A 23778-nucleotide genomic window follows, 5' to 3' on the forward strand; every position below is an offset into this window, starting at 1 on the left:
CCCAGATGATAAGAATAAAGTCATTTGACTGATTTTGTGAATTCTAGGTGAAATGTCATGCATTCAATAAGTAACATTTAATTCAATGTACTTAAGATTACTCTAAATTTATGACAGAAGTGGATATAACCTGTTGAGAACCTCAGATTTACATAGAATGTGTCAGCCACACCACTCAATGGCCAGGAGAATAAGGGTCAGTCGTTAGTATCTGAATTACATATTACTGACATACACATTATTTTCCAATTTGTTATCACATTGAAATGTGATAACATTGGGATGCTCATTAAAGGTCAAATGTAAGGGCCTCACCAACAAAAACAGGACTGGCCTAAGAACCTGTATTTTAGCATGAACCAAAGTGATTCTTACTCAGGTGAAAGTCTGAGATATTGTCTCATGTAATTCAGGTAAGCCAAATAAATACCTTCCTCTCTCAGTAGATTTTTGGAGAGGGGGAAAAGATGTTTTTCCTTTCCCTTGTAAGATTCTAAATATAAGTTTTACCATATAACATATAAATAAATAAGAAATTTATTTTTAGATATATCACTAGAATGATAGTCTAGTCTTATCATTCACTAGATAATAATTATAGGGAAGCAAAATGCCACCAGTTGGCATATTACACATTTTGCATATAATGCTACTTATTTTCCAAGACCCAGTTATTCTGTTAGCGCTTAAAAGCAACTGTTTTAGCTTTTTTATTATGAATTGAAATAAGATAAACTAGCCAATAACTGTCAGTATTAACATGAAGCATCTGTACATTTCAGACTTTTTTAGAATTTTCATATAAAGTTAATTTCTCATAAGTTTTTTTCAATATAAATTTTATTATAGTCTAATATCCTTTAACTTATTTTTATTCTACAAAGCAATGCCAAAATACACTGGAGGAAAAGTTCTTACCAAAATTTATTCTATTTTTATCAGCAACTCGGTCCAGATTAACTCATCCTACACAGCTGAGCTCAAGCATCATCCTTCCACCTAAGCTTGCCCCATGTCCATTAGTTTTCCTCTAAACTCCCCCCAGGCTGGACTAAGAAGTAATATTTAAACATTTAATAAATGTTTCCTAAATCTAAAAATAGTAAATACTAGAACCAGAATCTTCTCATTCAAAACATATTTATTTTGTGCTTATTAACTAAAGATACTGTCTTTTCACACACACACACACACACACACACACACACACTCCCACAAACTCTTACACTAACTTAGAGAAATGTACAATTAATATATGTACTATGACAGTGGAAGTATAGGGCACTTTGAAATTATAAAGGTACCCCTATCCTGGTCTATAGAATTAATATTCAAGGATAAAGAAAAGTAAATCAGAAAATAGGGTGAGGGTAGAGTAAATTGAAGTACTCCAGGCAATGGAAGAGCATGACCTACAAACCTAAGGAAGGAACTAGGACTGCCTAGAGGCCTATTACAAAAGCTTACTGGTAGTACTGCCTATAGGAAGTAGGGATGAGAGCAGCAAGACCTGAAATTGGAGAAATGAAGGCCATCAAGAGTTTCAGAAGGAGTTTGCCATTCTTAATTATAAAAAAAAAAAAAAAAAAAAAAAAAAAAAAACTGCATAATTCAGGTCAGGTAACAAAATACTTTCTTTTTTTGTATGAATTTTTTAAAATTTATTTTACTTTATTTCAATAATTTGGGGGAACAGGTGGTTCCCCCAAAACTTACATGGATAAGTTCTTTAGTGGTGATTTCTCTAATTTTGGGGAATTTATCACCCAAGCAGCATATACCACTATACCCAATGTGTAGTCTTTTATCCCTCACCACCACCCTCTCAACTAATTCTATATCCCTGTGGTATAGCCTATAATCCAAAAACATTTGTGACTTTTTCTGTTTCAGTCATCAATTTTAGTAAATATTTATTTATTCATTTCTTATTTTTCACTGACAATGTATTTACATGGCCTGTTTTGCTTTTCACTGAAACATTTTCCTTGCCTCCACTTTACATTAGCCTGGTTGCTTACCCCAACATTTTGACAAAAACCCTCAACTATTACCCTTGCATTGTCAATGTATTGAAAGATAACAGTGATAATATGTTAAAGAGATATAATCCTCTATTTTTATAGTAATTTTTGCATTTTTAATCAAGTAATCCAAAAAGTACCTATAAAAGCAAACACAAAATACTTGGGGGGAAATACTATCAGGCATCTCATTTACTTCAAAAGTTAAGGTGTTGTATTATTCCATTTTCACACTGCTGATAAAGACTGAGCAATTTACAAAAGAAAGAGGTTTAATTGGACTTACAGTTCCATGTGCCTTGGGAAGCCTCACAATCATGGGGGAGCAAGTAACATCTTACGTGGATGGTGGCAGGTAAAAAATGAGAGCTTGTGAAGGGGAATGCCTCTTTTTAAAACCATCAGATCTTGTAAGACTTATTCACTATCATGAGAACAGCACAGGAAAGACTTTCCACCAGGTCCCTCCCACGACAAGTGGGAATTCAAGATGAGATCTGGGTGGGGACACTGCTAAACCATATCAGATGTGGTTACAGAACTGGAATTTTTGAAACTACTTTATATCTAAGATAACTTCCATAGCATTATCAAATGTAAGAAATCTCAGATCACTATACATATCACATGAGCAATGCTTCTTTTTTCTCCATTCTCCACTTGCCTTTTTAAAAACATCCAGGTGATTTTATAGGGTGAATGTAATAGGACATGAAGATCACTGCTGTCTGTAGTTGGAAACATATCATTCAAATTTATCTGTTCTCTGCTTCAGGAAACATCATTTGAAAGCTACTTGGTAAAACCATTACAGTTTCAAACTTTAAAGTCATTAAGAAAAGAGTTTAGAGATTACATCAAATTAAAATCAGCAAGTCAGGCACGGTGGTTCATGCCTATAATCCTAGCACTTTGGGAGGCCAAGGCAGGTGGATCACTTGAGGCCAGGAGTTCAAGACAAACCTGGCCAATATGGCCAAACCCTGTCTCTACTAAAAATACAAAAATTAGCCAGGTGTGGCGACACACACCTGTAATCCCAGCTACTCAGGAGACTGAGGCAGAGGCAGGAGAACTGCTTGAACCTAGGAATCTGAGGTTGCAGTGAGCCAAGATCATGCCACTGCACTCCAGCCTGGGCAGCAGAGCAAGATTCTGTCTTTAAAAAAAAAAAAAAAAAAATGACATCAACAAATGGACTAGATGGTACATCTACCATTAAAGCAAAATCCTTGAGAACTGTTTTCCAGACCTTATATAATGCCTCTACAACACAACTGACCAATGACAGTAGATGAAAAACAGTAGTGCTTTGAAGCATCAGCCAGTAAATGCCACCATGGTTTGCCATGAGTGAGATGCACAACATATTAAACCACAGTTAATTAAATCACACCAGTTCTTGCATTGTTACAATACATCCTATACTACTTATTTGGACACTATGCAGATGTTTTTAACTTTAAGATCTCCACACCCATCTCCAGTAGATACTATTCTATTTTCATTGATTGACAATGAAATAAATAAGTGGTTACCATTGTTTTCTACTGTAGAGGGGAAAAAAGCAAATTTTTGTTTTATGTCTCTATTATCTCTAATTCACAGTAAGTGGTTCTAATAACTATCTCATGAAAGAACTGAAGGAAAATGAAATAACACTGAAAAAAAAATTTTTTTTTTTTTGAGATGGAGTCTCCTCGTTCTGTTGCCCAGGCTGGAGTGCAGTGGTGCATCTCAGCTCACCACAAGCTCCGCCTCTCGGGTTCACGCCATTCTCCTGCCTCAGCCTCCCGAGTAGCTGGAACTACAGGCATCTGCCACCATGCCCGGCTAAATTTTTTTGTATTTTTAGTAGGGACGGGGTTTCACCATGTTAGCCAGGATGGTCTCGATCTCCTGACCTCACGATCTGCCCGCCTCGGCCTCCCAAAGTACTGGGATTACAGGCGGAAATTTTTTATATGGTAGTACTTATTTGTGTAATAAATTATGTCGAAAAGTACTCCAGTGGATTTAATGTAATGCATCACTTAGTTAAGAAGAAAATAATTGGCAATTCCTCTATGTTGAAACATAAAAACTTGTTTAAATTTTATATATAATATGCAGCCTACTAAATTATTAGTTAAAATAAAAACTAGCCTCTAAAAAAAATTAAGGCTGAAAACACAGGATTTTGCTATTAAAAATACTTTCCTCTAAACTTACCCAACATTCTGTATAATTTGGGTAAATTAATAAATATGATAGGCACACAGAAGAAAAGGAATAGATTTTACTACATTCCATACTGTTAAAATACAGCACACTACTAAGCTGTGGCAAAAGCCAAATATCATCATTACAGAATGACTTTTTGGAATACAAACATAAATGTAGAATCTAATTTAAAATAAATTTTCAAGATAAGTTTCTGTTAAGCATATTAAGAGCTGATTTTTAATATGACAGCATGGTACTCAATTTCTCACCTGCTGTCAGCTGCTACATTATTACTATAGTTTCTACACATCTGTAGTGACAAAGAAGGTGTTCAATTTCAGCTGAAATAGATGCGGGAGCAAGACTTTTTTGGTAGCATTGAAGATGCTGAGACTTCTGGCAACTTACTACATTTTCTTTCCTCTATATCAACAATTCATTAATTAAAAATCTACACAGAAATGTTTGTAAAGCACTCTTGTAAAAGTCTATTATTTTAAGATTACTGAGAAAGTAAGGTGTGTTCTAGATGATCTAATTTTTCTCTAACACTTTCTTCTTTTCATACTCTTCATATTTTTTCATTATTATATTTGAGTCAAGGATTATTTTCTTGGATACTATTAATCATTTTATTCTCCTTCCTGGAACATTCTATTTCTCCCTTTAATTCAATCTTATAAATGTGAATAAATCCCAAATAGGTCATTATTTTGGGAGACTTGTTGCAATTAAATAGAAAATGTATATAGTTTAAATGTTTTATTAATGCTTGTACATTAAACAATTTTATAAATTATACAAATAATCAGGATATAATGCAACCTCTACTAATGTCTTATTTTTATTTAAATGTTTATGAACATTTTGACTTAGAAAAATTACAAAGACTTTCATAAAGTTAATAATGTACTAGGAACTCACGCACGCGCACTACCCAACTCTAGCCAGCACAAGGCTCTGCTCCCAGCCTGACCAAACCCAGCCTCGCAGGAGCCCCTTCCCGACCGGCTTGTGGAGTGGGCGCGGGGCGGCGGCAAGGCCAAGGTAAAGTGGAATTGCATGGGAAAATCATGGTTGATTACTCAGTCTCTAAAAAGGTAAGGAACAGGAAAATTCAGATTTGAAACATACCTCCTCACCTTCAGTGGGAGGTGTTGGATGCACTTTTGGCTCAATACAGGACAGTGGAGAATGTGGAACAAGTCAACACAGACACAGAAACTGCTGTTGTCAACGTCACATATGCAACAAGAGAAGAAGCAAAATAGCCATGAAGAAGCTAAGTGGGCATCAGTTTGAGAACTACTCCGTCAAGATTTCCTATATCCCAGATGAAGAGGTGAGCTCCCCCTTACCCACTCAACGAGACCAGGGTGGGGACCACTCTTACCGGGAGCAAGGCCATGCCCTGGGGGCTCTTCTCAGGCCAGACTGATTTCCCGCTGCAGATTCCACCCAGTTTTTTGGTGCCATGATCGGAAAGGAGGGCTTGACCATAATGAACATCACTAAGTAGACCCAGTCCCGGTTAGACATCTATAGAAAAGAGAACTCTGGAGCTGAAGAGAAGCCTGTCACCATGCATGCCACCCCAGAGGGGATTTCTGAAGCATGTCACAGCTACACGATTCTTGAAATCATGCAGAAACAGGCAGATGAGACCAAACCAGCCGAAGAGATTCCTCTGAAAATCATGGCCCACAATGGCTTGGTTGGAAAACTGATTGGAAAAGAAGGCAGAAATGTGAAGAAAATTGAACATGAAACAGGGACCAAGATAACAATCTCCTCCTTGCAGGATTTGAGCATATACAACCCAGAAAGAACCATCACTGTGAAGGGCACAGTGGAGGCCTGTGCCGTGCTGAGATAGAGATTATGAAGAAGCTGCGTGAGGCCTTTGAAAATGATATGCTGGCTGTTAATACCCACTCCGGATACTTCCCCAGCCTGTACCCTCATCACCAGTTTGGCCCGTTCCCGCATCATCACTCTCCAAAGCAGGAAATTGTGAATCTCTTCATCCTAACCCAGGTTGTGGGTACCATCATCGGGAAGAAAGGGGCACACATCAAACAGCTGGCAAGATTCGCCGGAGCCTCCATCAAGGCCCAGGGACGGATCTTCGGGAAACTGAAAGAAGAAAACTTCTTTAACCCCAAAGAAGTGAAGCTGGAAGCCCATATCAGAGTGCCCTCTTCCACAGCTGGCCAGGTGACTGGCAAAGGTGGCAAGACCATGAATGAACCACAGAACTTAACCAGTGCAGAAGTCATTGTGCCTCATGAAAATGAGGAAGTGACTGTCAGAATTATCGGGCACTTCTTTGCTAGCCAGACTGCACAGCGCAAGATCAGGGAAATCGTACAACAGGTGAAACAGCAGGAGTAGAAACACCCTCAGGGAGTCGCCTCACAGCGCAGCAAGTGAGGCCTCCCACAGGCACCAGCAAAACAATAGATGAATGGAGGCCTTCCAACACCTGACAAAATGAGACCAAACACAGCCAGCCAGATACGGAGCAAAGCAAAGACCATCTGAGGAATGGGAAGTCTGCGAAGGCGGCCAGGGACTCTGTAGATGCCCTGAGAATCTCAGGGGCCAGAAGGGGTAGGGAAGGTCAGCCAGGTTTGCCAGAATCTCCAGCCCCTGCCTCCTGCCTCCCAAGGCTCCTGCAGGCTTCAGCAATCCACTTCACCATCCACTCAGATCTCTCCTTAACTCCCACAACGCTATCCCTTTTGGTTGAAGTAACATAGGTGAACTTCAAAGCCAAACAAATTGCACACCTTTTTTTGTGGCAAATCTCTGTACATGTGTGTACATATTAGTAGGGGACATTAAGATATGTGGCCTGTGGGTTACACAGGGTGCCTGCAGCGGTAATATATTTGAGAAATAATATATTAAATAACTAATTCCAATTTTTAATCAACTACTAATTTTTTTTTCTTTTTAAAGAGAAAGCAGACTTTTCTAGACTTTAAAGTCTTTCTTTGGGACGTTCACGGTGTACAGAAGAGCTTCGAGGCCACCCACACAAAATTCACCCGGGGGAAATCTCATCAGAAGGACACTCACAGCAGTTCTGGATCATCTGTGTATGTCAACCGGAGGGATACCGTCTCCTTGAAGAGGAAACTGTGTCACTTCTTATGCCTGTCTAGCTTATACATCCATTTCTCTTTGCTTCACAGGTTTTAAACTGGTTTTTTGCATACTGCTATATAATTCTCTATCTCTCTCTCTGTTTATCTCTCCCCACCCTCCCTCCCCTACTTCTCCATCTCCATTCTTTTGAATTCCCTCATCCCTCCATCTCAATCCCCTATCTACGCACCCCCCATCCCCCCGCAGGAAAGCGGTGCTCTGAGTATCCCATCACACAAAAGCAACAAAAGCGAAACACACAAATCAGCCTCAACTTACACTTGGTTACTCAAAAGAACAAGAGTCAATGGTACTTGTCCTAGCATTTTGGAAGAGGAAAACAGGAACCCATCAAACCAACCAATTAACCAAACAAAGAAAAAAATTCCACAATGAAAGAATGTATTTTGTCTTTTTGCATTTTGGTGTATAAGCCATCAGTATGGAGCAAAATAAGTTCTTTCTTTTAAAAAAAAAATGTGGAGGAAAGTAGCAATTTATACAAGGTTGTTGGCCCAGGGCGTTAAATTTACAGATTTTTTCAATGAGGAACACACACAGAAAAAGCTACCTCAGGTGTTTTTTTACCTCAGCACCTTTGCTCTTGTGTTTCCCTTAAAGATTTTGTAAAACTGATAGTTGGAGCATTTTTTTAGTTTTTTAATAAAAATGAGTTGGAAAAAAAATGAAGGTGACAGTCCAACTGTGCAACAACTGTTCTGAATTGTCTTCTGCTAGCCAAGAACCTATATGGCCTTCTTTTAGACAAACCTTGAAAACATTTATTTAAAAAAAAAAAAAGAAAAGATGACAAAGAAAAATAAGAAAGAGAATATTGGAGATGCCCTAAATTTTAATAGGGCATGTGCCATTAGGGCTTTCTGTACTAAACGATGAACATGTACTGGTTTATGTGAACAAGCCATTATACCACCAGACTGCAATGCCAGTTTCCTCTACTGTAAATAGTGTTCTGTGACAAAGAAAACAAAAAAAAGAAATATATCCAGCTAACAAGAAAAAAAAATGTACTAGGTTAGTATTTGTGTTAACTGTCAATCTCCTGACCTAATCATTGAACTTGTGAAATCATGATTTCTATACGTGAAACTAACGGCTTCTACAATTATTGACAATTATAGTATTTTACTCTGGTGATAAACATTTATACTTTAACTTATTGACAGAACTTTAACACATAAAGCCTATGAGCATATGTTCATTGTCTGTTACATTTAGAATGCTTACCTGTAATTTTAAAAATAAACACTGAAACATTAACAAAAAGTCCAAATGACATGTCTCATTTTTCAAAGTAATGTTAGGCTACTAGATATAATGGTAAGCATTTTCACACACAAATTCAGGAATGCCAGAAATGACACTGAAGTGATAATTCTGCTCTTCAACTTCCCAAAGGCCAAGGCCAAAGCTGAAACCAGAGTAGATTTCAGATGAATGCCCAACTTGAATCTGCATTTCTAGTATCCCTAATAAAGTAATAATCCCATTAAAAGTAACAGTAAAACTGTAACAATTTCCATTTATAGAACAATCATGGTATACCAGACATTCTATATTATTTTACTTCTCACTATACTCCTATAAGGCAAGTACTACCAGTGTTCACCATTCTACAGAGGAGAAAACTGATTTTTAAAGACGTAAAGATACTTCCCTAAATCCTATGGTTAACAAATGGTGTGGACAAGGTTCAAACTTGGGCATTGAGAAGACATTTCTCAGAACTGCAACCTAGTTTTCATACACAATTACAAGTCTTAAATAAGAATCAACATGAGTAAAATAACTTTCAATTAGGCAAGTCAGTATTTTGGAGGGGAGCGAGATCTAAAATTTCCTATGGGAGGAGGACTTCTGACCTCAAGGAAAATAAAAGCAGTTCTAGAAGGCAGCACTGTGCAGATCCCTGCTATATGCAGGAAACCTGGGAGCTTTCAACTATGTCCTGTACTACAACAGAGAGTCGTATGGATCGAGTGAGGGACTAAACTTTAACGACTCAAGATATTCACATGAAGACTTCAAAATGCCTAAATAAAGTTCCTACACAAGCATTTATTTACTTTTTTCAGAGCTAAGAATAGGCAAAAAATACAAACATGAATCATAAGTTCTATTTACTCAACTAAAAATTAATATGGTTCTTACAATTCAGTAATAGTTACTTAGAAGCAAAATAACTGGTTAATGAGTTACTACAGAAACCAGAAAATGGGAAAAATAAACTCTAATAATGTAATTAATGTGTGTTTTCTGCAGATGTTACACAATTACTGGTGATATGAAAGAATTCTCCAAGTGACAACGTTGTATGTCTTAAGTGAGAAGTCAATATATATTTGCATTATGCCTATTGAATGTGGAAACAGGTAAGCAGGAGTAAACTTTCTAAATCATAAGTAAAATTGTATCACTCTGGTTAAAACCCTCCAACGACCTCCCAGTGTTATTTGAACAAAATCCAAAATTCTTACTGTGGCTTGCAAGGCTTTAGAATATGACATCTACCAAACTCTCTGACCTCGTTTCCCTGCACTCTCTTCTTTTTATCTCAGAATTCTCTAGCCAAAGTGGCCTTCTATCTCCCCTTTAAGCCAAGGTTTTACCTATAACAGGTCCTTTATATCAGATTTTCGGTTTGCTTGGAAAATTCTTCTTCCATACCTTTGCTCTACATGAGAACAGGGACATGTCTGTTTTGTTCATATCACCCATGCCCAGTCCTAACCCTAGCACATAGTGTCAAACTGTTAACACTGACTGAATCAATCAATCAATCAATCAATCAATCCATGAATAATTAGTATCATACCAAAGTCCACCCCCACCTTCAACTACGAACACATTGCCTGGCTACAAGGAACATGATTAGCTGACAGTCTTCAGCTGTTAGCTTTTATAAAGTTGACTTCAGCTTTTCAGCCAAGAGCATTCTCCTCATGGAGAAGCCCAGTGCCAATGCCTGAATAATGGTGGTAGAAGGTCCTAGTCATTTCCACTAATGCAGGAATATTACAACAACCTTTGCTCCAGAGGTCCCTAATGGGTTGCCCAGAGACTTTGCAAAATCAGCTTCACAATGTGACAACTCTTTCCATCCAATCTTGTTCCCAACCATTTTTTTTTCACAGGTGTTGCTCACTAGCATGCAGTTTGCAGTCCTAATTCCATCTCAGGGTCAGCTTTCTGGAGAACCTAACCAGCCCTGTTTCCATTTCAAAAATCACTCCTTATACCTACAAATAAAATGTCATTTTTAACAGTGCACAGATGATTCATTTTATATGAAATATGTGATGAGTGAGCTTATGACCACTTTCATCCTCCACTTATACACACACACACACACACACACACACACCCTAACCACAAAATGTCAACTCTTCCCTCAAGCCTTCAAATATAATCATCTGCTCTTTTCTTATGGCTTCCTTTTGAACATCCAGCAGTACTTACCACACACTATTATAATTATGTGCTTATATTTCTGTTTCCCTATTAAAGATGGAGCTCCTGCAATCTGTACCTTCTTCACATTAAAAACCCCAGTGCCTTATAATGTACCTGGTACAAGTAGGATGTTCCATCAATTTCTTGATGAAGAAAGGAAAAAAAGTGAGGTTTTTTTTTTTTTTAAAAAAAACACTTTAAAACTATATAGATTACATATATTTTATCTGTGAGACTGGATAACTATGGCCAGCAAATTCAAGCCCCAAACATCCACATTCTAAAACTAAAATAACTTTATTTTTCCTAGTGAATAAAATTATTTTCGTTTTTGAGATACATTCATTAATGTTAAAATTGAAAGTTTCTAGGCTACCTGAAGGTCTATTCATTTTAAATTTTTTAGGACACTTCCTCACAAGTACATATTAGTTACCAAGGAAAAATGAAACACTGGTTTTTACAACTCATTAAATTTATTTTCAACTTCATATAACCTGTCAGTTCCCTGCACTCTCCAGGGACAAAAACCAAGCCAAACATTCCTAGCACATAAGCACAAAATAAAAGTAATCCATGAAAAACACATACAAAAAATAAAGTGTCTATAAGAAAAGCATTTCAGAAATTACAAAATTTTAATTTTGAGAATTGCTAAGCCATTCTATTTTCTGAGAACAGTTAAGCCATTTTATTCTTTTAATTCAGTATGTTAAAATGGGCATTACTCCTCCACCTAGTAATCACAGAATAGGTGAACAATTTAGAAATTCAAATATTTGAAAGGAAGGCTAAGCCTCCCATAGGAAATAAAAGTGGAAATGAGTCCAAGAGAGAAAATGGCTTGGTTCCACACCCTTAAAATTGCCTACAGCAATGCATCAAAAAATAAAAATAAGCCCCCTGAGTCTGGGTCAGCAGCATAGTGTTACAACTTAAGCATTGGGTCATCAATGGCAATGGTAGGCTGATTAATGGTTGAGGTAATATATTTACTTACTGTAGTGTAGAACTGTATAACAGTACCACCAACAGTACAAAGAGTTCTTGTGTGGATATCATATACAAAGAAATACTATAACCATCTACTACTTATATTTTAATATGGATATATGAAACAAAGCAGAACAGTTTAAGAAGTACACACAAACTAACTATATTATAAATCCTAATCATTCAACTTGTTAAAAAAATAAAACTGAACTTCATTCAACAGTGTACTAATTATATTTTCAAAAAAAAAAGCACCTCATTTTTGCTACTCATTATTAAAATCTGATCCTAATTTTAAAAACCTTCCTAAAATCTAAAAGATAAAAGCAAAAATGTTAATATGGGAAAAGGCAGTTTTTCAAGTAATTAAGCCATTCCCTAAAATATAAAAAACAAAATCTTTTACACGTATGGCATTGATAGGTTAAATATAACATTGATTTTTCTTCATATTTAGCAGGCAGCTCCAATGAGTACAATAAACATGTATGAATTATATTATGTATGTTACTTTTCAGAGTTCTTGAGAAATCGATTTTGAAAATAACCAAGGAACGACACAGGGAGTAGAAGAATTTTACTATATGTGTTCCCAGTGCCTGGTATAGAGATAAACATACAACAGTGTCTATATATGTTTATTGAATACAAAAATTAATATTAGTTCAAGATCAGGTTTTTCTTAATGATAAAATATTTCTTTTTCTCAGTCATATGTGGGAGCTAAAAAAGCTGATATCATGAAGGTGGACAGTAGAATGATGGATACCAGAGGCTGGGAAAAGTGTGTGGATGAGTTGCAGGAGATGAAGAGAAATGGGTCAATGAGTACAAACATACAGTTAGACAGAAGGTGTAAGTTCTAATATTGATGGCAGAGTAGGGAGGCTAATAGCAACGGTGTGTATTTTGAAGTAACTCAAAGAAAGAAACTGAAATGTTCTCAACATATAGAAATGATAAATACTCAAAGTCATGGATAGTCCAAATATTCTAACCTGATCATTACCCATTTTATGCATGCAACAAAATATTACATATACCACATAAACATGTGAAATATTATGTATCAATTTTTAAAAATTTATTTACACAGAGAAAATGTTATCAGTACCAAGAGTCTTGCTCTCTGAAGATTATTATACCTATAACATGTAATTTGGGCAAGGTTGATATTAAGAATCATTACCTGAAAGGCAACGCCCAAGAGTCATAAGAAGTGTCCCTAATTTTGACCCAGTATTTGTGCTCTCAGAAATTTTTGCAGGAAAGTAACTTAAAAATATCAACATGCATGAAGATACAAAATGTTGTATCTAAGAACAATAATAAATCACCTACATTTCAAGTGTTAATGAATTTCTTTAAAAAAAGATGTCAGTGGAATAATATTAAATAATTCAATTTAAAAGTATGTAAGGCATATACTATATAACTGGCACAACATGTTAGATAGCATACTCTGGGAACTTAAAAGAAGTACACCTAAAGCAGTCTGAAGGATCTGAAGCTTCAGCTATGTCTTAATGGAAAATAGGTTAAGCAGACAAGAAGAAATGGTTATGACAGTAGGCAAGAGGTTGCAGGAAGATGCAGTAGCATGTGCAACAGCAAGGAGGTATGAGAGACTATATGTTTTGGCTTGAAGTGTACGATAAGTAGTTCAGAGCATCCTGGCTAACACAGTGAAACCCTGTCTCTACTAAAAATACAAAAAATTAGCTGGACGTGGTGGTGGGAGCCCATAGTCCCAGATACTTGGGAGACTGAGGCAGGAGAATGGCGTGAACCCAGGAGGCAGAGCTTGCAGTGAGCTGAGATGGCGCCACTGCACTCCAGCCTGGTGACAGAGTGAGACTCCGTCAAAGACAGAGGACAGGGGAGGGGAGGGGAGGGAAGAGGGGAGGAAAAAGAGGCTTGAGGAAGAAAGTTTCCCACAATGAGTCTAAGAGAAGGTCATGAAATGACCATATACTAACATGGGAAGAAGTTCCAACTTTATCTTGAGGACAAATGAGAAACCACTGGAGGATACAATCAGAATTCCATTTTAGAAAGATCACTGAGACTGCATTGGAGAGAATGAATTGCAAAGAAAAACAAGAGAGAACTTGGAAAGATACTATTACAACAGTACTATTAGAAACAAAAGCATGGTAACACAAAGTAGAGCCCAGGAAGATTTAGCAGGAAGAAATAACAGAACATTAAAGAGAATCCCTAGGTGTTTTACATAAAACAAGGGGTGAATTGTGATACAATTAGCTATGATTAGAAAATAAGAGTTAAATTTCCTTCTGAATATAGTAAGTGTTAGATAGCTTGGCATATTCAATTAAATTCAACAGTTTCAGGAAGATGTTCTGGGCTACAGCATTAAATGAGCCAGTTGTCAGCGAATGGGTTGTAGCTGAAGCAACATAGGAGAAAGAGATTACTCAGTGTACTCTCTTAAGACCAACAATAAAAAGACGAAGGAGAAGAGCCCACAAACCAGAAGAGAGTTCTACATATGTCAAACACAGAGTCAGGAAGTTAGAACTACAAAACATACACTGGACTCAGCATCAAAGCTAACTGGAGAGGCAGCATGTATATAATTCTAAGTCATTTCTCTGTGACAGAAAAGAGGAAGATAAAATGAGACCTTGGGAGGAACTTTGAATCTAAGAAAATTTTCTATTTGTATGCGTTCCACAATGAGAGAGACAATCAGAGTGGTATGTGACCACCATAAAGAGAAATTTTAAAACATAATGTTATAAAAAGAAGAGCATAACATAAAATGGTAAACACATAATAAATAAAACCATGTAAATATTTATATATGAAGATATGAGTTGGAAGGGAACGTGGAAAATTAAAAACAGTCATGCCATACTTGTATATCTTTTTCCTTTTATGATTTCCTTTAATGTTGTCCTATGCTTTAATAATTTAAAAGTGAGTAAAAAGAAAATAATCACTCAATACATCTCCTCACCAAATCCCATCATATGAATATAATTAATTAGCTATAGTCTTATGATTAATAACTTAATGAAAAATAAACCCATTATTCAATCCTAATTTTCTAATAATCATTTCATCTAATCCTAAAATGTGCATTCCTAAAAATTATCTGGCAAACATCTCAGTACTATTAGATTTCCCATGTCTCACTAAACTTGGAAAATATGAGGTAAATGACATGTTAACTTGAACAATCATAAAAATGCTTAGAAAGTAAAAGGTTCATATAATGAAAAAAAACTTAGAAATGTTTCCATATGTTTCTATGAAGTATTCTTTTCCCACTACATGAACACATTCAAGATTTTATTTTTGGCTTTGTTTCAGAAAAAAAAAAACCCATCTACATAGTACAGCACTTACAAGCACATCTCAGTCATGCAACAGTTATGTCACAGCTCATATATCAAATAAAAATCACATTCAAGCCCACACAACCTCACAGACCCAAAGTCTTCCTTTCTATTAAGAGTATTCCTGAGGGAGCTCTCATTGCACCTCACTGCTGATGTCACATGACTTTTGTTAGGATGTTAAATTTCGAAGCTAAAATATCAAACAGTTTGGAACACAGTTGTGAATGACCTAAAAAAACAACTTTCACTCATTATAAACTATGAATATTTCCTTTTCACAGAAGCAGGTGCAGAAGTGGTGAAAAAAACTTACTATACTTCACCATATGTTGTTTTTTTAAATAAAGTATTATTTCATTATGTGAATGACAATAATGTTCCCTTTAATATTTAGAATAATCTTAATAGATTCTTTGAATGCATCTCTATTCAATTTAATATATACATATATGAAAATGTTTTGTAGATTAGAAATATTTCATTATCTAGAGCAGTTTTTACAAACTTCATGTATTTGTATACCAACTTTATTACTACCCTATCCATGTATCATTTGTACTATTATTTATTAAAGCAGCAGCAGTTATTACATAGGGACTAAGAGGTCAGACACTGCTGGAGTACATGGATTGATATTCCAGCTCTGCCACTTACTAGATACATAACTAAAGGCAAAAATGTTTATTTCTCTGCTCTCTAATGGCTCATATTCTCATTTGTACAATGGAAATAATAATAATACCTACCTCTCAAAACTGTTGTAAGGACTAAATGACACAATAGATAGCAAGTAGGTACAAGAGTGCCTCATATATAATAACCACTCAATAATTATTAATAATACTATTAATATTTTTTCTTTAAATTTACTCATTTTATTATTTTTAGGTTACAATAAATTTATATTATAAGCAAACTTTTATTCCACTATTATCTTAAGCAGGAATATTTGAAATCATGTATGTAAATATGTGGGATATATTTTTCCTAATACACACTAACATAAATAATTTCTAAAATTAAAGTTTCCCACATACTAATTAAAATCGTCTCCTATGTCAGGCTGGGCACGGTGGCTCACACCTGTAATCCCAGCACTTTGGGAGACCAAGACGGGCAGATCACTTGACGTCAGGAGTTCGACACCAGCCTGGTGAAACCCCGTCTCTACTGAAAATACAAAAATTAGCTGGGTATGGTGGTGTGTGCCTGGAATCCCAGCTACTTGGGAGGCTGAGGCAGGAGAATCACTTGAACACAGGAGGCAGAGGTTACTGTGAGCCGAGATCATGCCACTGCACTCCAGTCTGGGTGACAGAGTAAGACCCCATCTCAAACAAATAAAATGAAATAAAATAAAATAATCTCCTATATCAAAGGCGATATATACACCAATATGTAAATATTATACACTTTATAATATGTAATAGCCTTCTTTTGTATTAGACATTAACAACTATTTGCCTCATGAAGAAAGTTGAGGTATATGTTAACAAAGCACCCATACAGACCATTCAAAGGAAAAATGTTAAAACAAATAATACTATGTCATACAATGAATAAATGTCATCCTCTTTGAGTTTTTAAAATCCACTGGTTTTTCTTTTAATCCACTAAATTTCTTCTAGTTTTAACTCATTCCTTTCTTTTACAGATTTAGAAAACCCTGTTACCCTTCATAAAATCATGAAATAATCCAAGAAAGATTTTATCACTGCTGTTACTATAATAACAGTAGCCACCAATTACCAAGCTAGGCACTGTGATGAATGCAACTTATCACAACCAAAACATGAAAAATGTATTATTATCCATATTTTACAATGAAGAAATTGTAAATTTCAAGAATCTAAGTAAGATGCATAAGATACCACCAGTAGTAAATACCAATATTGGGGGTGAACTGGGAAGGAAGTTACATGGTGCTAGAATTTAAACCATAAGGTCCTGACTATGCTAATGGATTAGACAGACAAAAATGTGTTGTCTTTCTAAATACTTATAAGCTAACTACATCAGTGTTTCACTGATAAAAACATATTTGGTACTCTTCATTTGCAACTACATTTATGGCCTACAGGTCATCCTTCTTAATTGTCCCAGTGATGCCAAAACTTGATTATTTGAGGGGTGAGTCTGAATGTTTGAAATAAATAAATAACCATTCAGAGCCGAGAGCAGTAATAAGTAACACTGGATCCCAATAAATCTTTATCTTCTAACACAAGGTATAGTTCTGGATAAATACTCAAAATTGCATTTTGTTTCTATGTCTGCCTCTGAGTCTCTAAAAGAAAAGGAAGTATGTGTATGAAGCTGAGGTACTGGCTGGCCATGGTGGTGCACAGCTGTAGTATCAGCTGCTGGGGAGGCTGGGGCAAGAGCATGGCCTGAGTCCATGAGTTCCAGGTTGCAGTCAGCTATGATGATTGTGCCCCTGTACTCCAGCCTGGGTGACAGAGTGAGACTCCATTCCTGAATAAATAGCTGAGGTACTTATTTCCTTTTGTGGCTGCAAAACTGGCCACAAAAAAAAAAAAAAAAAAAAAAAATTCAAAGAAGTTTTAAAAATCTGAGAATATGGTGTGTCCACAGACTGAAAAGTATTAGCCAAAATAATTTAGAAAAGCAACACTTGTATAGATGTATGTTTTTTCTGTGTAACAGAATAAACTTCAAAGATATATTCTAAGATAATAGTTACTAAAGCCTCTAACTTTTAAAAAAGTCTAAAACACCAAAAGCAATGGCAACAAAAGCCAAAATTGACAAATGGGATCTCATTAAACTAAAGAGCTTCTGCACAGCAAAAGAAACTACCATCAGAGTGAACAGGCAACCTACAGAATGGGAGAACATTTTTGCAATCTACTCATCAGACAAAAGGCTAATATCCAGAACCTACAAAGAACTCAAACAAATTTACAAGAAAAAAACAAACAACCCCATCAAAAAGTGGGCAAAGGATATGAATAGACATTTCTCAAAAGAAGACATTCATACAGCCAACAGACACATGAAAAAATGCTCATCATCACTCGCCATCAGAGAAATGCAAATCAAAACCACAATGAGATACCATCTCACACCAGTTAGAATGGCAATCATTCAAAAGTCAGGAAACAACAGGTGCTGAAGAGGATGTGGAGAAATAGGAACACTTTTACACTGTTGGTGAGATTGTAAACTAGTTCAACCATTATGGAAAACAGTATGGCAATTCCTCAAGGATCTAGAAGTACCATACGACCCAGCCATCCCATTACTGGGTATATACCCAAAGGATTACAAATCATGCTACTATAAAGACACATGCACACGTATGTTTATTGCAGCACTATTCACAATAGCAAAGACTTGGAATCAACCCAAATGTCCATTAGTGACAGACTGGATTAAGAAAATGTGGCACATATACACCATGGAATACTATGCAGCCATAAAAAACGATGAGTTTGAGTCCTTTGTAGGGACATGGATGCAGCTGGAAACCATCATTCTTAGCAAACTATCGCAAGAACAGAAAACCAAACACCGCATGTTCTCACTCACAGGTGGGAACTGAACAATGAGATCACTTGGAATAGGGAAGGGGAACATCACACACCGGGGCCTATCACGGGGAGGGGGGAGGGGGGAGGGATTGCATTGGGAGTTATACCTGATGTAAATGACGAGTTGATGGGTGCTGATGAGTTGATGGGTGCAGCACACCAACATGGCACAAGTATACATATGTAACAAACCTGCACGTTATGCACATGTACCCTAGAACTTAAAGTATAATAATAATAAAAAATAATAAAATTGGAAAGACATCATGAAAATTAAAAAAAAAAAAAAGTAACATTTCTCTCCTTGTTTTTCATTTTTCTTCTCTTCAAATAGCTTATTGGAAACCTGTTAGGTATTTTTAAATCTTTTCTAATGTCAACAATACTGCTCAAAATTCTGATTAGTAAAGAATAAAACTAAGAAGAATTTATCAGTTCTTCCTGGTGAATCTTCTGATGTACAATCAATCCAAACTCATGTTAGCTCTCTCACCAATGTACTAAGTCATGTTCAAAGTACAGATTCATATTCCCTAGGAGTCTAATATAACCCATAACTCCATAACTTTTCTTGCTTGTGCCAATCAAATCTTTGTTTCTAATTTTATTACCTTTAATCGAAAGTATATTTTAACCTTTTATGTTTCCTCTGTGTCTTAGAGAAAACCACTTCATATGAATAACAACAACTCTGACAAATTTGGAAATAACATATAGTTTAATGTGCATACATTTTTCATTCCTTCTTCCATGACATCAACACAAACAGAAATGGGTCTAGGTGAAATACAAATTAATATGTCTTAAATTAACATGCCAAACCATCAGTAATTATACTTGGCCTAAGAGAGTGAGATGTATTTGTTAGGACTCATATTTTGGTCAGTGAATTTAAGCTAGCCTAATTTAAACTAGCCTAAACAAAATCTGAGATTTATTGGTAAAACCCAGTGAAGATAAGGGAAAGACAAGGCCTCAGAAACTATTGGAAGCAGAGTCTCAAATCACTCCAAAACTCTGTCTCTTTGTCTCTTCAGATGATGTTAAGCTCTCTGTAGACCTAATTTCTCATCATGGCAGTAAACATAAACAACGACAACCACCAATTCTTACACTTTTTTGCCGCTAAAAACAAACAAGCCTCATTTTTCTCTGGTTCCAAGTTCAAAACTCTCAGAAAAAAATTCTGATTTGCCCAACACCAGTTTTGTGGACTTTAAACTAATAGATAGACATCACAACTGGCTTGATCTGAGTAAGGTAGCTGCCCCTGGTCAAATTAAAACATCATATTCAAGAATATACCAGGCTTGGCACCCACAAGCTTTTTGAATTTACATGAAAAAGTGGCAGCCACCCTGCTATGGTTTGAATGTTTGTTGCCTCCAAAACTCATATTGAAATTTAATTGCCATTGTGACAGTATTGGAAAGTGAGATTTTTAAGAGATGTTTAGGTCATGAGGACTCTGCCCTCATGGATGGACTAATGCCATTATAGCGAGAGTAGGCTTGTTATCACAGAAGTGGACTAGCCCCTCTCACCAGTGTGCGTGCACACACACTCACTCACTCTCTTTGCCTTTCTGCCGTGTGAGGAGGCAGCAAGAAGGCTCTTGCCAGATGCCAGCATCTCGATATTTGACCTCTCAGCCTCCAGAACTGTGATCCAATAGATTTCCATTCATTATAAATTATCCTGCCTGTGGTATTCTGTTATAGAAGCACAAACCATAATAAGACACATCCCTTCGGGAGAATCTTTAACTCTCATTTTGCCACTTGAAGTCAAGCTGCAGGCCTAATGGGGCCTTTGATACACGAAAATTCCCCAAAATGTCAGAGTCTGATTCACTGATGATTCAACTAAACTGAAACCCAATGGTATACATTGTGCTACTGCTGCTGTTTTATCTTAGCTCCAGCTATTCAGTGGGCATAATGCAGTGGGCAAAATTCAAGGCCATTCTCATAATTCTGGCAATTATTTACCTTGAGGAATCTTGTTATAAATGACTGATTGTTATTGCCAATGGCCTACCTGTTTATGCTGTCACTTGGAAAACTAGAGAGGCAAATTTAAAGACTAAAGCTTAGAGGCCATAAACTATAGAAAAAAAACTATTGCTGATCAGATAATCTGGATCACTCATGCTGATGATCACAGTAGTGGCCCATTCCAGGATAAGATCAACTGGAATCAAGGTATTGATCAAACCTGCACCACCCAGATTGTCACAATTGCTGCCTGGATCCATCACTGTATCACATAGCAACATATTTACCATCAAAGACTGGGCAAAAAGCAAAGGACTGTTTCTGATGCAGAGATTACCACTGTATGGCAGACTTGTGACTACCAAAATTCATCCAGTTTACATCATAAGAAAAGCCACATTGCATGAGGCATCACCACTCCTTCCCTGTCCAGACTACTCTTGTCAAACTTAACTTCATTCCCACCCACTTCCCATTCATTCTGATCAGTTGACTCCCTCTGCACTACTGTGGCCATAACAATTAAGCTATTATATATCTTCAGTTTTCAAGACCATGTGCCATATGACAATGACACTTTGAGAATGCCCTTTTATCATAAAGAGCACACAACAGCTAAATAGCGAACATAATTTGGTGGATATTCCATGCTCGCTATCTAATCCAGAGACATCAAATATTATCAAACACCAAAACTGCATCCTTATAAATCAACTGAAACACAAAACTCCACCTCACTTACCCTCTCTTAGTCTACAGTGCTAAGACTGTAAATAAATGTCAATAAATGCATCTGTCATCACAAAGGAATCGTCTCCTTTTGGCTACTACCAGGGGTAGTGCCGATTATGCAGACCAAGGATCCGCAAACTTCTTCCGTAAAGGGCCAGATAGTAAATATTTTAGACTTTGTGGGCTACATGTGGACTCTCACATTTCTTCTTCTTCCTCCTCTTTTTTTCAATCCTCTAACAATGTAAAAAACATTCTTAGCTTGTAAGCAATACAAGACTAGGCCACCGCAAGCTGCAGTTTGCCGACTCCTGGGATACACTTATTGTGAACCCTCAGGATTCCACTCTGACCATATTTGGATATAATCAAAATCCAACTTTCCCCTAAGAACAATCTCAAGGCAGTCTAACCTGTATACATTTAAGGGAGCAGCTCAGGAAAAACCTAGGAGGTTCAAATTTAATTGTGGTCCAGCAGTAGATTCTTTTATTGGATTGATACGTTCATGAGTCAGAAATTGGCAGATGTTTTATGCAAAGGGCCAAAACCTTTGTGAGCCATGAAATCTCTATTGCAAGTACTCAAGTCAGCCATTGTGCAAAAGTCACCATAGATAATAAGTAAACAAACTGGCAAAACCAGATATGGCCCAAAGCAAGCCTAGCCACTACCAAAACTAGTAGCTTTCTTTTTCCATACTTTTTTTTATTCTAGTGACAGCTCTATTTTTATCCTGGAAGGATTTGCCAGGAAAAGGAATCAACTCATGTGTCTTTTATAATGAGGCTTAGTAAAGTTCATATATGCACAGCTCTTTTGTATTTTGAGATTCCAAACTATATTACCAAAAATGAAATACACAAAAAAAAACCCACATATAATATAGCTGGAAAGTATAAACTAGAAACTACACCTTCTCAGTGTTCTTCGAATAAAAAAAAACCTACTGAATGCCTACTATGTGAAAAGTCACATGTAGTAAGTCATAAAGCCAGAACTCTGAAAGTACATTATGTCTGCATCACATTTAATACTCTAAATCACATTCTTAGGTAATATCATTATCAGGTGGTGGAATTAAGACTCAAAGATGCTGTGTCTGTGTCCTTAACAGTGTTACTTACTGCCTCTGCACCCCAGCTTCCTCATCTGTTAAAAGGGAACGATAATGGTATCTAACAACAGGGCTATTCTAAGGATTAAATGGGTTAATATATATGAAGCCCTTAGAACAGTGCCAAGCACACAACAATCATTTACGTGTTAGCAATTATTGTTACTATTATAAATGTTATTAGAGGGAATAAACACGAACATGATCTCTTACAGGTGTTTTGATCATTTACTTACATAATGAAAAAGAGTTAACAGAAAATGAGTAAACAGAAAATAATGAAAAGAGTAAACAGAAAAAAGAGTAAACAGAAAACACAACATTTTTTGCTGCAAAGTAGTAACAGTACAATATGAAAGAAAAGATAATGTGCCATTTACTTTTTTCTTGATAACAGCCTAAAGTTTAAATTCGTAGGACCACACACTAAGGTAAAACATCATCGCCTCACTTTCCGAGCAAGTACTGTCTGTTAGAAAATGCCATTTAAAATCTTGTACTAACCACATTTAAAAAGTAAAAATAGGTGAAATCAATATTAACATTTTTACTTATTCAATATATCCAAATACAATTTAATGACTTTAAAATGTAATGATATTAAGATATTTATATTATTTTTAAAAAGTATTTGAACCCAGTAAGTATTTTACACTTACTTCTCAATTCAGATTAGCTACATGTAAGTACCCAATAGCTACACGTGACTGGTGGCTACAATACTAGGTAGGGTAATTCTGAGTTATTAAATAGATAACTCTCAAAAATGTCATACAAATCTTAATCTCTTTCCCTCCTTTTCCTCTAGCACTCCCCTTTTCTCCTCCACCCAAGTTTTACATTCATTCATTCATTCATGTGATATGCTAGGATGAGATATGTTCCTCTAGAAAAGAAAAGACAGTAAACAATTACAATACAATTGAAAGGTAATACTGGGAGTAGCTAACCTAAGAGACACAGGAGGAGAGGGTAGTGAGGTATGACAGATGAAGTTTAAATTGAGACATGAAAAATAAGTGGTTATAAGCCAAGTAAAAATGGAAAGGACATAACAGGAAAAGTGAATAACACAGTGAAAGCCCTGCAGCAGAAGAAAGTTTGTTGTATTTAAATAACAGAAAAGAGAGGGGCGGAGCAAGATGGCCGAATAGGAACAGC

The 23778-nt window shown here is 36.2% G+C and overlaps 1 protein-coding gene and 1 pseudogene across 1 annotated transcript in view; one reads left to right on the forward strand and one right to left on the reverse strand.

Moving 5' to 3' along the window:
- The window catches only part of LOC113224949 (vacuolar protein sorting-associated protein 13B-like), a 753925-nt gene that overhangs the window by 640627 nt on the left and 89520 nt on the right, over positions 1-23778 (reverse strand). The gene's annotated exons all lie outside the window — the stretch shown is intronic.
- LOC113224950 lies at positions 5282-6662 on the forward strand (annotated as a pseudogene).

The sequence above is a fragment of the Piliocolobus tephrosceles genome, chromosome 7 (genome assembly GCF_002776525.5).
Source record: "Piliocolobus tephrosceles isolate RC106 chromosome 7, ASM277652v3, whole genome shotgun sequence".
Taxonomy (NCBI): Eukaryota; Metazoa; Chordata; class Mammalia; order Primates; family Cercopithecidae; genus Piliocolobus; species Piliocolobus tephrosceles.